Source organism: Gallus gallus, chromosome 10 (genome assembly GCF_016699485.2).
Source record: "Gallus gallus isolate bGalGal1 chromosome 10, bGalGal1.mat.broiler.GRCg7b, whole genome shotgun sequence".
NCBI classification, from domain to species: Eukaryota; Metazoa; Chordata; class Aves; order Galliformes; family Phasianidae; genus Gallus; species Gallus gallus.
The window spans coordinates 4,966,376-4,981,211 of NC_052541.1; the positions used below are offsets into that span (position 1 = coordinate 4,966,376).

General features: G+C 41.5%; 1 protein-coding gene across 3 annotated transcripts in view; it reads left to right on the plus strand.

Annotated features, from left to right (window-relative positions):
- RORA (RAR related orphan receptor A) overlaps positions 1-14,836 on the plus strand; it is a 388,288-nt gene that overhangs the window by 290,090 nt on the left and 83,362 nt on the right. The gene's annotated exons all lie outside the window — the stretch shown is intronic.

The window sequence follows — 14,836 nt, forward strand, 5'->3', positions numbered from 1 at the left end:
TAACTGCAGGACTGTGGATCACTTTTTAACAGGCTGAAAAACAACTTTCAAAGCAGTGTGGCTTCTGGAAGAGAGAGCCTTCTGGGTAACGTTATAGCAACAAAGCCCTGTGTCTATGTATGAGGGCGTGTTGAATGACCTATGGTTTATCTGTCAAATCGGTTCTTCCATAAAGCTATGTTATGTTCTGTAGTTTAAACAGTTGGTGGTCACATCGTGCTTTAACTGAATATGACTTAGTTAAAAATGGTTTACTGTCTGTAGTGAAAATTTTCAGGAATAATCTGCAGGATGAAGTGCTATTGCATTTATTACCTTATTAGATTATGCAAATAATGAGGAAAAGACAGCAGACTAGTTTGTTATTTCTGAAAGGAGAATATACTATTTCATATGCGCGTTTCAACTATATTTCCTCTTCTTATGAGTGAAGAGACACCTTTCATATGTTGTCGGTATGATAAGTTTCAAGTTTCACAGTGGAATTAACTGTTTTGTTTCCAGCCCTGATGGATGGCAATAAAATCTAGTTTTCACATCGTCCAGGAAATGTCTTTGTGCATCTTTGTGACTTTATTCTGCGGTTGTCTCTTCTGTGCTGCAAAACCATAGGCAACTTCTTGTTGGAAGAAGATGTAGCACTTGACTCAAAGCAGCATGGATGGATGCTCAAAGTTTCTTACAGAGTTTGTGTAGCAGCTGCTCATCTTTCAAACACTCTCTGAGGGTAACTCATCCACCCTTGTTCTTCTCTGGAGGGTCACGTGGAGCTGCGAGAACAACCCAGTTCCTATCTGGGCCTCCATGACCGCTGGAGTATGTATAAGACCGTGGCTCCTGAGCTTCGTAGGTCAGATTGCAAAGCCTCATTCTCTCATAAGCAACACTCGCACTTCGCTTTCTGAATTCTGTCTTTACACTTCTCCTCTAGGAGCTCAAACTGTAGTTAATGGCAGACATAAACCTGGTGACAAGCTTAATGATTCATGAAATCCCAGTCCTTGGGGCACATGCTGGTTATTTATTGTTGCACATAAACACAAAGCAGGCAGGGAATTCATCTCTTTCAGGTTTAGGTGACTGAAATGGGTGTTTGAATATCTGAAAAAGGTGGTGAATGTTTATAGACATTTGCATAAGTCATTTTTCATTTCATCTTACTGCTACACACAGTGGATATGCTGAGTCTGGCTATAATTCTGCTGCAATTGCCAATATTTTTTTAGTGTTGCACTAAGTGTATGTCGTGGGTGTTGCACTTCCTGACAGAGTACCATTGCATTAGTATGAAGCTGTCATTTCATTTTAAAGGATGAAAACTGTATAGGTAGTGCTGAGCCACGATGCCAAACACTGTGTACTGCTTTATACTGTTTTTGTACTGTGATCTTTCACCACATAGTTGCAGAACAATTTTCTTTTGTGTTTTTTTTCCCCCCACAAGTCAGAGGAAGATTTGCTGAAGGTTTAGCAGTATCCCTTCTGATTCATCTTGATACAGTTTGTGCTAACTACTCAGTATGTGTTCATGATTTATTCCTAGCTGAACATGGGGTAGACCGAGAGTAAAGGCAGCAGTCTGGAACACTAAAGGCACGCCTACTTTAGCAAGTGGTGTAGATCAAAGGGAGCAGATCTATAGGGCAGAGCAGTTGAGAAAGTACCTAACATCCACTTCATATGTCTTTCTGATTGTTTTATAGTAGCTCTAGTCTAATCCCATGAAGCCCAGTGCAGTTGGAGTGAATTGCACATGGTCTGGAAGCATATCTTTCAGCTTAGTTTCATCCGAAAGGAATCACATTCATGTGCTCCAAGGCCACTTCATGATGCTAACCAAAACAGAGCAGTGATGGGGAGAGTTCCTTCAAAAGCACACTCCTAATCTGAAGCAAAACACTATTGGAGATGCACGCTGAAAAGCTAGAAGTGTAATTTCTGAATATATTTGCAGTACCAACACTGCTGCGCTGCTTGTGGCAAATCTCCTTGCTTTCTCCATCTTTTCATGTTCTTTCTGAAATGTTCTCCACGGCTGCTGCCCGTTTCATTCACATCATGGGTACACCTGATGCCTTCGTTTCTCCCTAAGCCATCATATGCACAGGCCCATTGTAAGGTGAACAGGTTTGTAAAAGGATGTGGTTGTCTATAAATGTGAAGCATTCCTTCATTACACTGGATAATAACTGCTAAGGCATAAACATACTGAGCTTTTAACATTGCCCCTGCTCAGAATAAACTGTTTGTTCAAGATTGTTCTTTCTCCTTGTTAAGGAACAATTTAAACTCATAAAGCAAAGTCAGACTGATCTTTTTCCTTCTGTTTCTGTTGTATAGTTATATGCAGTATAAAACTGCATGTATGTAGGAGAGAACCTGGAATTACTACCACACGCACATAAAACATTTCTTAAAGTAGCAGGCAGAGAAGATATTGTGTGCCCAGCAGTTAAAATGATCACTGCAGTGCAGCTTTTAATGCTATTCCATGTTACTTTTGTATGTATTTCAGGCCCAAAGCCTCCTTTGCTTGCTTATTGTGGTGCGTGTTGTTTAATTGCTCATAGCACAGAGATCCAATAAGAGAAAAGGAACACAGGGAAGGGTTCTAGAAAGAAAGGCTTTCATCACAGAACCAACTCCTTTGCAGGTGTGCAGAAAGGACCTTTTCCTTGTCATTATCTATGTACATAGCAGTCTATTCATTCAACGTCTGTTCTTTTTGGTACTGTGGTAAAGCTCTGACTGCCTTCACTTATTCAAAATCAGCCCTAGTAAATGCTAACTTGATGCTGTTTGTTGCAGTGTTGGCAATGTGTTGCTTGTCTGAGTAACTTGTAAAAAGGCTGTGATAATTAGCTCCTACAAGATTGCATTTTCATTCATGTTTGAATGCAGGGATTGTCCTTTGCTGCCAGGATCTGCATGAGTGTATCAGTAGTTCCTCCATTGTCTTCAGTACTTGGAACAGCTCAGCTATCTCTAGTGCCTTTGTCCTTCTGCCTGTTTGTTGTGAGCTACAACAAGCACATTCCTACCTTTCTTTTTTATAGTTTTCCTAAAAATGGGCCTCCAAAATCTTTGTAGGTTTTGGGAGAGCACGTTTTTCTCAGTCACTGTTATTGTTCTGTTTCAGTGTCAGTTTTGTTCTTCACTTCACCCTGAAAGTATCCAAGAGCATTAGGCTCTAGCTACATTTACATTTGGGTCATCATAACTATTGCATTTCTTCTAAAGATTTAATCTATCCATTTTCTGTCCTAAATTGTTGTATTTGTTGGTACTGGTCAGTGTTTGTAGGCTTGTGTTTCCTTTTCCTCCAAGTCTTCTTTCTTAATGGAAAGGGCAGGCTCAAGCAGAGAATGCATCATTTTTACTTAGAATTTCAGTATGCTATGTTTATCTAGCTTTCATCTTGTTTTTCCATGCTGTTTTATAGACATGTTGTTATTAGTTTGAATAAGAGGGAGTCATAGACAATGACCCTATTGTGGCTTATGTACAGAAGTGGTAGTCTGTGATTTGTTTCTTTACATTCACATTTTTAATTTTTATTTATTTATTTTGCTTAAAAATATATTTTAAAGAATTAAAAAAAAAATCAGGGAACGTGATGATTTAGCTGGAAATGGTGGCTGTTGCAATCAACAGTGTTGTTTTTCAGCTCTTTACTTACACAAGTCAATACAAACAGACCTTTTAATTTACATTGCTAGCATAGAGACACAGCCAGCAGAACTGCTTTGTAATATCCTTTTAAGCAGTAGTTTTCCTCCACCACTAATGAAAGGTGTCTGTTTTATATTGTTGCCCATTCATCATTCCATTCAGTCAGCTGCTGCCTCAGTTACGTCTTAAATCTGAGTTCACCTTCTGATGCGATGCTGCCCTCCTCTTTCTCCTTGTTCATAGCAATTGTTCCGTAACCCAAGCAGTCCAATGTGAGTCTTGTCACCTATGAGCACATGGCGTAGGATTTTGTTATCTGTCTCCTGTGCCTCCTGTTCCTCAGAGCCATTTTCACCACATCTCTGTGAACAGAAGAGCAGAGTACCTAACTAACCCAAACCATTCATTATGTGCTCTTGGTTTTGCTTTGTGTTTTCCCTTCCTGGCTTAGGACTGCACATTTTTCTCTAATTCATTCTGCAGTCAAGAATGGAACAATTAGCCTCAAACTCTCTGGCTCTGGCAGATGATTAATCAAAAAAAATTAACTTTGGCTGATAATACTACTCTATGAATTATGAGCTGGCTATAACCCAGGGAATACTCCTATTGTCCCCTCCACAGTGGCCCATCCTTCCTTGACACAAATGCACCGAAATATTAAGATTATTCATGTAATAGAAATTTAACCACGGTGTTATTAAGTTATTAACTCCTTAGTGCAGTGTTTCTGAATCTCTTTTAACCACCTACCAGGTAATCCTCAGGAAAAGAGCCCATAATTCGTTTTGTAATTCAGCGTACTTTGACACTTGAGGGGGGAGGTGGTAAATAAAGTTCAAAGCATTTAGGCAAAAAGTTTTTACAAGATGTTGTTGTTGGACTTATGAAGGTGATGTTTTAAAATGCTAGGTGGAAACAAAAAAAAAGCAAACACCTTCGTTAGGCACTGCCAGGGACTGAGGATCAGCTCCCCACTACGCTTTGGTATAAACCTATACTGACATACCTGTGAAAGACACACTTGTTACTTCTACCATTGTAATGTTTTTGTAGGCCATCATGGTGACCACTGTGGCATACGGCAGCCTGTAGCCAGTCGGTCAGATACTTCTGTGTTCGTTTGTTTTTTTGTAGGTTGTAGAGAATTAGTGCTTCCGATTGAACTTGAATGACATTAACAATTACCTGCCCCAGCTGCATTATTTTATAATGGGAAAAAGTTCCAGCTTTGCTTATAAACAACAAGTGTTGTAAACCACTCATTGGATCAGCTCAGATCCGTCAGACTCTTCCTAAAAGACAATGCAAATGTGTACTTCTAGCTGCACTCAACTGTGTGTACATATGCCATGGTTTTTCATCCAGTAAGGGGTTTGTTAGAGGGGTGCTCTGCCTTCCCCATAGTGATGCAACAGCAGTGTGGCAGATGGACAAGAACCTGGGTCTGAATTGTGCCCTTTTCCATTCTTTACTGGATGATTGCTGTTTCCAAAGTACAACCTATAGAGAATGTGTTTTGAAAATAAAATCTGTTAAAATAATAATAATTAATTATGATGATGCAGTGATAGGCAAATGGGGGGGATAATCAAGACAGGAGCACTAATAATGAAACTTCCTGCCAAGATTTTTCACAGTGTTTTGAGATTTTCATCTAACGCTTTATCTTTCATTCCTGATCAGCACACGGTTCTTAGCTGCTAACAGTAGTGTAATAGCCCATGTTGAGACTGGTTTGGCATGCTTCTGATATGGGAGCCAGTGCTTGGATGAGTACTCATTGTTAGTAGGCTCAGATAGCTCCCGCTTGATGTTTAAACTGAAGTTCTAACTCATACTTCTAACAATTTGAAGGTTTAATTTAAAAGACCTAGCACTGTTTACTGGAAAAAAAAAATCTAAGTATAAATGAAAGTCATTCTGAAGTAACCTGATCCATCTTGGTATCAGCCTGGCTGTTGTTACTGTTGGTAACTGTTTACAGAGTTTTCCAAGCATGATGTCAGTGCACAGAAATGTGCCCCTTCCGTGCCTGTTCCACAAATCATGGTGTCTCAAAGGGGGCATATTTGCCAGCAGTCTGTCTTTGAGGATCGTGTTTGTTGAGGTTCACTGAAATAAGGACCAATGCCAGATTTTGAGTGGAATCTGTCCATTTGTCATCACAGTCACAACAGGAGTTTCCCCTCATTACCACCAGAGCCAAGTACTTTGCAGTTCTAAATGTCTCAGAATCTGCACAAGGCATGGCAGTACTCTAGTGTATAGAGGGAGATCCAAGACAGAAACTGAAATAATACAAGTCCTTTTCCAGCTCCCAGCTGTGGTATTGGATACAATAGTTAGTGTGAATGTGCCGTAGTCTCCTTTGGGCAGAAGCAGCACAATTAGTCCTCGTCAGCAATTCTGACAGATAATTTTTTTTTCTGATATAGATTAGGGAGTGCTTCCTTTCAAACCAGCTCAGAAGGTATCCTGCAAGCAGGGGTTGAGGATTGTGTTACTGTCAGTGCTGCTGATCTGAGAGAGAACATCAGTCTGTGCCATCACAGCCAGTCTGCATCTCCTGCTCTTATGTTCTCCTTAGTTCTTAGCTTACTGCTGCATTGTCTTCTTTAGGGTTTTACCTCATATTTGCAAAAGTATATCTTTTTTTTCCCCTAGTTTCTAAGCATTCTGAAGGACAGTATTTCTACCAGCGTAACTTGTTCCTACATGCCTCTGAACACTTAACCCTGACTCCCTGGTCTAAGCATTTGAGAGTGCTTTACAGATACACCACCCCTGCGAGGAGAGAAGGCATCACCTTACTCCTTTTGCACAAAAGTGAGGGGGAGAGGTTAACTGGCTCGCACAACATGTGCCAAGAATACAGGCTGGGAGCCTGGATGCCTGCCGCGCTGTTTAGATCTGCAGACCACCTCTCATCCCAAAGTGATGTATACTTGTACACTAGTGATCAGACATTTCTTTAATAAGAGAAGAATGCAAAAATCTTCCTCCTCAGATAATCATGTCAGAAGGTCGTTACCTACACCATGCATTCCAACAGTTATGTAATAATCTGTTACCAGGCATTGCTTCTATGAAAAGTATACCCCCGAACAGGCTGCACTGAGATTAGACAAACAGGATAGCTTTCAATATCTTGATCAAGACTTTGCTAAAAGCAAGCATATTTATGCTGAGAAAAAAAAGCTGGGTTGTGTAAGTTCAAATACCCTGAAAAAGAGTGTCCTGAGAATGGTGTGCATCAACCAAGCTGGGGATATTTTCAGAGTTTAAAACTAGTGTGATTGCATTAAGGTGCTGTTGGCAGTATTGACACATCCAAGTAAGGTAAGCCTCTGCACAAAATAGCGCCATCCCTTGGAAAATCCAACCTACTGAGTTGCTAGGTGACCTCCTTTAAAGGAGGCAACTGCTGTCATGGCAAACCTTAGCTGATCTCTGCTTTACTGAAAGAAACAAAAGCTGTGTGTTTCTTGGCCCTGCCCGTGCTGGTTCGAGTTCACAGCTTTTCCTCTTAAACTCTGCTTAAGCTGACAAGGCTGAGAGACCTCCGCCAGCCACAGTTAGAATTGGAAACCGCAGATCTCATGCTATTTATTGGTCCAGCCACGAGCACGGTTTTAGCTACCACCATGTGTTCGGGACAGAGCTGCCTCTATCTCCTGGTGATGTGATGCTGTGTACCCCTCCTCTGATAGATGATTTGCCCATTGTCACGCAGACCAACTACGTGGTGTTGGGTGCTATGTGGTTGTTGTATATATGCCTTACTTTTCTTTTTTTTTGCTGCTGGCAGCACTGGTATGTAGGGTATCTTTTGACACTGTCAGCTAATTGAAATTTCTGTGGGACAAAGTAGTCCTTGCTGACATTTGAACATACCTGCTTTGGTTTCTGTCAGCAAGCTTTTCTTGTGTTGATATCTAGACTCTAGCAAGCATATTTTAGGTAGACCTTAAATTCAGACTGCTTTAAGGACAATGCAGTAATGCTGGTTGGCAGTAATGCTGGTTGGTGCTACTGCCTAACAGTTTTACCATATTAACACACCAATAATTTCCAATCAGAAAACCTATTTCTATCTCATTGTTTACACTTATTTCTCTCTCCCTTGCAGTAAAACTTATTTAGAGACTTCTTAAACGCGATCCCTTCCCTTCTATCTGTCCTCTCCTTGTGAAATAGCTTATGTTTCAGTAGTTGTAAAAATTGGTTTGGTAAAGCCTTTCTTCTTCATCTGAGTCTTTCGCATTGCTCTTTATATAGAAGAAAATAGTATTATTTATTAAGACAAGTATTTTCAGTTTGGATGTCCAGGCCCAAGTAGTGCCAAACAAGGCTGTGGGTGTCTCAGGAGAAGGTAAAGCCATGCTGTGTATCAGACAGAGATCCATCTCCCCAACGTGCTTGCTGGAGCCAGGAGGCTAGAGCTCTGTAGGAGGGCTGGAAAGAGACTCCTCTGTTTTCCTGGCGGTGGGAGATGAAGGAAAAAAAGCATCTGAAACATTAGCTGCTGCAAAGGAGACCTCTGTCAAGTTGATGACAACTTGGTCAATTGGGATTGCTTCTCACTTTGTGCAAGTTGCCCCCTCCGCTTTTACTTACTAGCAGTGCTGTGTCCTTGTGCTTAGGCTGCACCATCTTTACGTGCCCTTGTCCTACTGCTTTCTGTAGCAGGAGGCTGTGGTGGGCCATTACAATTCAACTCTGCAGCCAGTGGTGTTGTATAAATACTGACAAGGAATACTAAAACAAAGTAGAACAGTTACTATATTCTCAGCCGCAATTGTATCATAAGCTTAGGAAGTTCATATTATATTAATAAATGGCTAGTAAGGGTAACAATAGCTGCAACCTTCCTGGTGGCACACTTGGTATGTTCTAGCAACCAGATTAATAACCCTCCCTTAGCTAAACCTTTCACAGGCAAGTATGTGGTAGATACTATCCTATCATCATGTTTTTTCCGCTATCCTAAGTCACATTACCTGAATGCACGATGCCATGCGGTTAAGTTTTACTGAAACACATCAGAAGACTCTGATTTACCATTTGTAGCTAAATTGATCTTCTGGATAAAGAACACACAGAGTGGCCCTGCTTTCTTTATCAGTCCGGAAGGGAGAGCTAACAACACAGAGACCCTGAAACCTCTAAAAGTGCCGTTAAAATCAGCTTTGACGCTGCAAAAATGGTAGAGAATAAATAAAGTGTATCCATTTCTTTGAATCCTGGCTTTCTTAATGGAGCTCCAAGTGGCAAAATAGGCCCGCTTGTTTTTCCATTCCTATTTTTTAAAACCTTCAGCATTCACCTTTAAGAATCTGACCCTTATTCTTTTTGCTAGGGAGATAATTATTCACTCTCAATTGCTATCTCTAGAACCAGTTAATGAATGCTACATAATAAACAGAAGTAGGGCAGCTGGATGAGAACAATGCACAGGTGGGTAAGAACACTTCATTTGGTGAGGAGATAATGAGCATGAGAACTTGTGGTTTGCCTAAATACCACCCTCACAGATAGCTCCTGCATTGTTACAGTTCTCAATCAGTTTTTCTGCTTGTTAAGTGGCAAGGGGAAGGCAGTTAGAAAAGGAAAAGAGGTTTCTTCAGAGGAAAGAGATTCAAGCAGAAGATCCTCCTTCTCTCCCAGACCTGTCCTAAACATTCTTACTTTCTTACGTGCTATTGTGCACCTTCCCAGAGGAAGCTAATGCTGCAGGCAGAGCAGTCACTGTTTTGCTGTGCCCGGTTTTATTATCTCTGCAAGGCTTATACCTTCCATCCTTAGAAAATGGTACCAAACCTAACCCTTGGAGGTGAGGACAGGATTTGTTCTTGAAATAACAGTTTATATGATGTTGGCTCCAAGAGAGAAGGAAACTGTCGTAGCTCCGCCATTCCTGGTCTTGCCAGCTGTATTGAACAGCTGCATTTCCTACCCAGGTTTTACTGCATGTCTCACCTGTCACAAAGAGGTTTACTGGCCAATGTACACACACACGAAGGTAAGCAGCGCTGCTATCCAGCTTAAGAATTTCAATGTGTGATACAGTTAAGTATTACCTTTGCCTCACAGGCTCTCCGTGTTTGTGGTTTTCAGAGATGTAGCGTATCTGCATTTTTTTAAGCTATTGTGAGACTGCTGTTGAGTAAAGTCATACCAGTAGAGGCAAATGACTCGGTGGCAGGAACTACTGAAGATGAACTGAGGACTGGGCAGTACGTTCTGTGTTCTGCTAACCTGGCTGACACATGGAAAGGAAACGGGGTCTGAAGGTTTCTGGGTCATTTACTGAAGCATTAATCACTTAGAGATTTCAAAATTTAAGGTAGTGATGTGGTTTCTGATACTCACAATGTGATTTGACTTTGTATAATGTCCTGTTTGAACCAAAATGAATTAAGGGGGAATTTCGAAGAAGAAAAAAAAAAAAACTTATAGTAGCTAACTCCACTGGCTTTCATGATATGAGCACCTGTCTTCCGTAGAGTCTTTTGAAAATGTCCGCCTTAATCTTTCAAAGGCACATGTAATGCTCAAAATGGCAAAAGTCATAGCGAGCAGCTTCCAACTAGAGATGCGGTGGGAACATTATGCACGCCGTTCACTAATGCAGGCACGTACAGGCCAGCAATAGTTCCAGTATCTGTGCCAGAAAGCTAATGAGAACATATTTGGCCATAAACTTTCCTCTGACATGAGCAAGGACATACCCAATTTCTAGTTGTCTCGTGTCCCTCAGCTGTAAAATGGAGGTATCAAAGCAACAGTGCCAGAATAAAATGTGAACTCTTAAGGATGTGCAGTGAAAGACTGAGACATGATAATCAAAGGAACCTGCCATGGGCTGTATTTGCACAGCCAGGTGTATATTTTTCTTGAGTAAATAGACTGGTTTTGTGTGTGCCAAGAGCTTGCCACATGTGACAGGCCAGCAAGGAAACACAGCTTTGTTCATTCCACTCAGAAGACATTTGGAGGGAAAAAAACTTGATGTAAAGTGCTGTCTTTTGTGTAACTGGTGAGCTGAATTGCCAGTGAAACAAGGCAAAATGCTGCTAGACATAAAGCATCATAACAGAGGCAGCCTCTCAAAGAATGCACCTCTCCACTGCGCTCATGGCCCTTGTTCACCCAAAGCTAGAAGCCTCGAGCTGCATGTCATCCTTTCATCCTAGACAAGTGATGGAATTAGAATGGGCGTTAATTTTATCTTCCTGAGTAAGATGCCTCTTTTTGATAGACTCTTGCCTGCAGCCTGTCAGACTCAGAGCTGGGATGAGAGGTGCTTCTCAAGAGTGCTGTGAGAGGGTAAAACTTGCTCTCCTGCTTTTAAGCCCTGACCCTCTTCCTGGACAGGCCCTCTGCTGATAGAATTCAAGGTGATCCTTAGAACTTGTGTTTCATTTCTAGCAGATAACAGATGGCTGAGGTTGGCAGGACTCAGAGGTCCATCCAGAGGTCCATCCAGTCCCACCCCTGCCCAACAGGGTGCTCAGGACCATGCACAGGCAGCTTTAGAAGATCTCCAAGGAGGAGACTCCACAGCCTCTGAGCAATCAGTGTCAGTGTTGTTATTCACAAAAATGCTTTTTGCTGATCAGACAGAACCTCCTGTGTTCCAGTTTGTCCCCATTGCTCTTGTCCTGGCATTGGACACCACTGAAAAGAGCCTGACTCTGCACCCTCCATCATGAGTCAGCATTGCCAGATTAAACATCACAGGACATGCAGCTACTCTATTAAAAGCAAAATAAAGTACATGGCGATGATCATCTATTAAAGGCTTCTAGACCATATGCTTGGTCTTCTGTGGGACTCTTGCTACCTGGGAGACGAGAGGCACTTGGAAGTTGATGAGTGCTTGGAGTTTTTTCCCCAGATGAAATGCAGATCTCTGGCAGTGACAGACCTTCTCCACGTCGGCTGGGCACACTCCCAAGGCTGCTGCAGGAGCAAAAACAAAAGAGTGGCTTTTGCCCTCCTGCCGCTTGAAAGCTGCACGAGGAATACTGCACGGGGACAAAGCAGGTGTTTCTGGAGAGGTGACAGCCTAAAGCAGTGCTTTGTATCCAACTGATTCCAACCATACTGTAGCAGCTATAAATGTTTGCTTCTCTTCTTGGTACAGTATGCCCAAAAGATGCTTACTGCCAACTTTCCTGCTGAAAGCAGCCCATGGCTGACAGGAAGAACAAGAAAGCAGATTTTTTATAAAACCTTCAGATCATAACGAGCAGTTTGAGAAAAATTAAATTAGAAAGATGTGAAGATTGGAAAGATTAAAATGTGAAACCCCACCCAACTACATGCAAAAGTAACCTTGTCATCCTCTTATTCTCTCTACTATATTGCTTGTTAGTCTGCTCAGTGAATAAATAAATCTAAACCTAACCAGACAACTCTTCAGTTCAGGAATATTATTTTTTATGTGTAGCATGCTTCAATCTCTGAAAAGACTTCAGTCAAATGCCCTAGGACTAAGTAAGGTTTCAGTGACAGGAATGTGGAATTGTAAGAGTGGAAAATGCCACCTCCTCTGGTGGTCTCCCAGTTAGCTGGAACTACTCAGCAGGTTGAAACGGCCCCCAGTTTGAGTTAAAACTGCAGGCCTGTCTGAATGGTGCTGTTCAGTGCTGGGTAAAAATCACTCTACAGCTAGTCTTGGGTAGCAGAAGTGATGCAGTTGCATTTAGCTGTGTCATATGTGCTTTGGGAGCTTCAAGGGATTTAAGAAGTTATCATCTCCATCCATTGTGTGGCTGGGATGCTGTTAGTGGCATGCAACTTCCCCTGTACGTGTGCGACCTGTTCTGAAATGGACAAGTCCCCTTGCTAGTGAGACAAGCTTAAGGCTCTTGAACTCAGTGAATCACAGCATATTTGACTGCTCTTCTTAGCTTGATGTTCCAGTTGAAGCCCTGCTGAGAGGTGCTATTGATCCTGTATATGTTTGAGTGTTTAGAGCTGGCCTGAATATTCATATTTGATACTGGCTCTTAGGGTCTACGTGGAGTTAATTAGTTGGATGTATCCGAAGAATTACAAACCTTGGATTTACAGGAATTGTTATTATGTTTTTCCCTCTCTGTTGGTGTTTGATTTATACCTGCAAGTCATTCCCAGAAGGAATTCAACTAGATTTATCTCCCAGATTTTTAATTTAACTGATGACTGTTTACATGAGTGTCCTTGCCAAAGTGAGGTGATTTGGCAATCCTCTGGAATGTAAAGGTTAAGTATATTGATTTAATCTTTTCCCAAAGGAGCTGTTCTCTCTGTGGCAAGGCATCATCATTTTTGTTCTTGAGCATTTGCAGCTTTATTTGCATGGGTTTAATTGAATTTTGTCTATATTATACTGTAAGTTGAAGACAGCAGTTTCATATAGTTCTTCCTTCTTGGAATAAGGATTTTTGTACTCTCGGATGATTTGGTAATGAATCCTGAATTTCCCTGAGCAGCAGTTCTTCAGAGCTTTCAATATGATAAGCACTGAAAATAAGGGAGAATCTGTTCTGCCATTATGTGCATGGTTAACAAGAGCTATTCAGAGTGATGGTAGGATCTTATACCCATGTTTTCATGTGATTAGTGCTATACTTAGCTTACAAATAAGCTTATCTGAATTGTTAGCTTATGAACAATATATATAAACTGCATTTATTTTAACATATGGCGCAAGCCTGTAGCAGTCTCAGCTTTAAAATTACACGTTCCTGAGGAAATGTGATCCAGAACCGGTAGCTTTATTTTTAGGAACGAGATAGAATCTGGGGCAAGATGGGGGTGGTCCATTTATGCAGTAAGCTTGTTGGGTTTTGTGCCTGTAATTTTGGTGTAAGCTGTTTGTTGCCACTCAGGTAGTTGAACAGCAACCAGAACACCTTGGCTGAAGTGTTCTTTCATCAGTTTTAGAGTGTGTGGTCCTTGCTGGGAACCACAGGTCTGGATGGATCACTGAGGTGCCGAATATCCTGATAAGGATCTAAATATCACAGCTACATCTGACCTGGTACGCTGGCCCTGCCAGTAGTCTGAAGGCCCTACACCCAAACCAGATGATTTTGCAGTTGTAAATGAAATTTCTTATGTGCATGGTTTTTCTTTTCCTAGCGACATCTTCTATTGGTTATTATTTTTCTGCTTTGTTTAGATTTATCACCAGTTTTTCTCAGTGACCTTTTTTGAGATCCAGAGCTCAGTGATCGGTTTTGCAGAGCAGAGGGATAACAGGTGTATTCTAGTTCTGCCTCGTGATTTATCTCCCTTGTATCCATTCCACTGGCCTGGGTTGGAAAGGAGTTGATAAAGAAGCCAGTGCCCAATCCAGGTCTTCTAATCTTGCATCTGCAGAATCAGATTCGGATCTGGTGGTTTACAGACAGAGAAACTCCCACCATGAAGTGTGATTACAGTGGAGATAAATCAGGAGTGAATGTGGTTCTCTTACACCTGAATTGAAAAGGCCTTTTGCATTTTTTTCCTCCTAGTACAGTGCTTCTTCCTTATGTACATGAGCTCAGCGTTAACCAGTGAGGCTGCTTTTTAGATGTTTCTTTTTCCTTCTTACTATGTCGAAGCAACACATTTCCTGTTATTTTGTGTTTCTTTTCCCTCATTCCTGCAGGCCTCATTCTTAACCCAGGGATTTCTTCTGATCCATATAGACCTTTAGGAAATGAATTTCAGGCATATGATGTTTCACTTCTGTGACTCCTAACAGTACATTGCTGTTAGTTAAAGCAGCCACGGCCCAGCGGCCGCAGGAATTTGTGCCCGTCGTGGAAAATCCAGCACGGTTTCTTTGGTATGGCAGCACCAAAACGTCTGCTGGCATATTCCACTCAAGCACTTATAACCATATAAAGTGAATGCCTTTTAGGAATTGGATTAAAACACAGACATAATATTTTCCATCAATTTGACATTGAGAAATCCCAGACATACAGTGCTGCAAGTGAAATTAGATACCTTGGGAAACCTATTCCAAATGGAAATCTAATATGTGGGATCCTGACTCAGTCACCACTCCCTCAGGTTTTTACCCTCCCCAAAATATATTTGGATGCACTAGTGATGTAAATATAGTAACATTATACCCAGTAAACATGCACAGATCGAATCAGGCCGGCTGCACTGA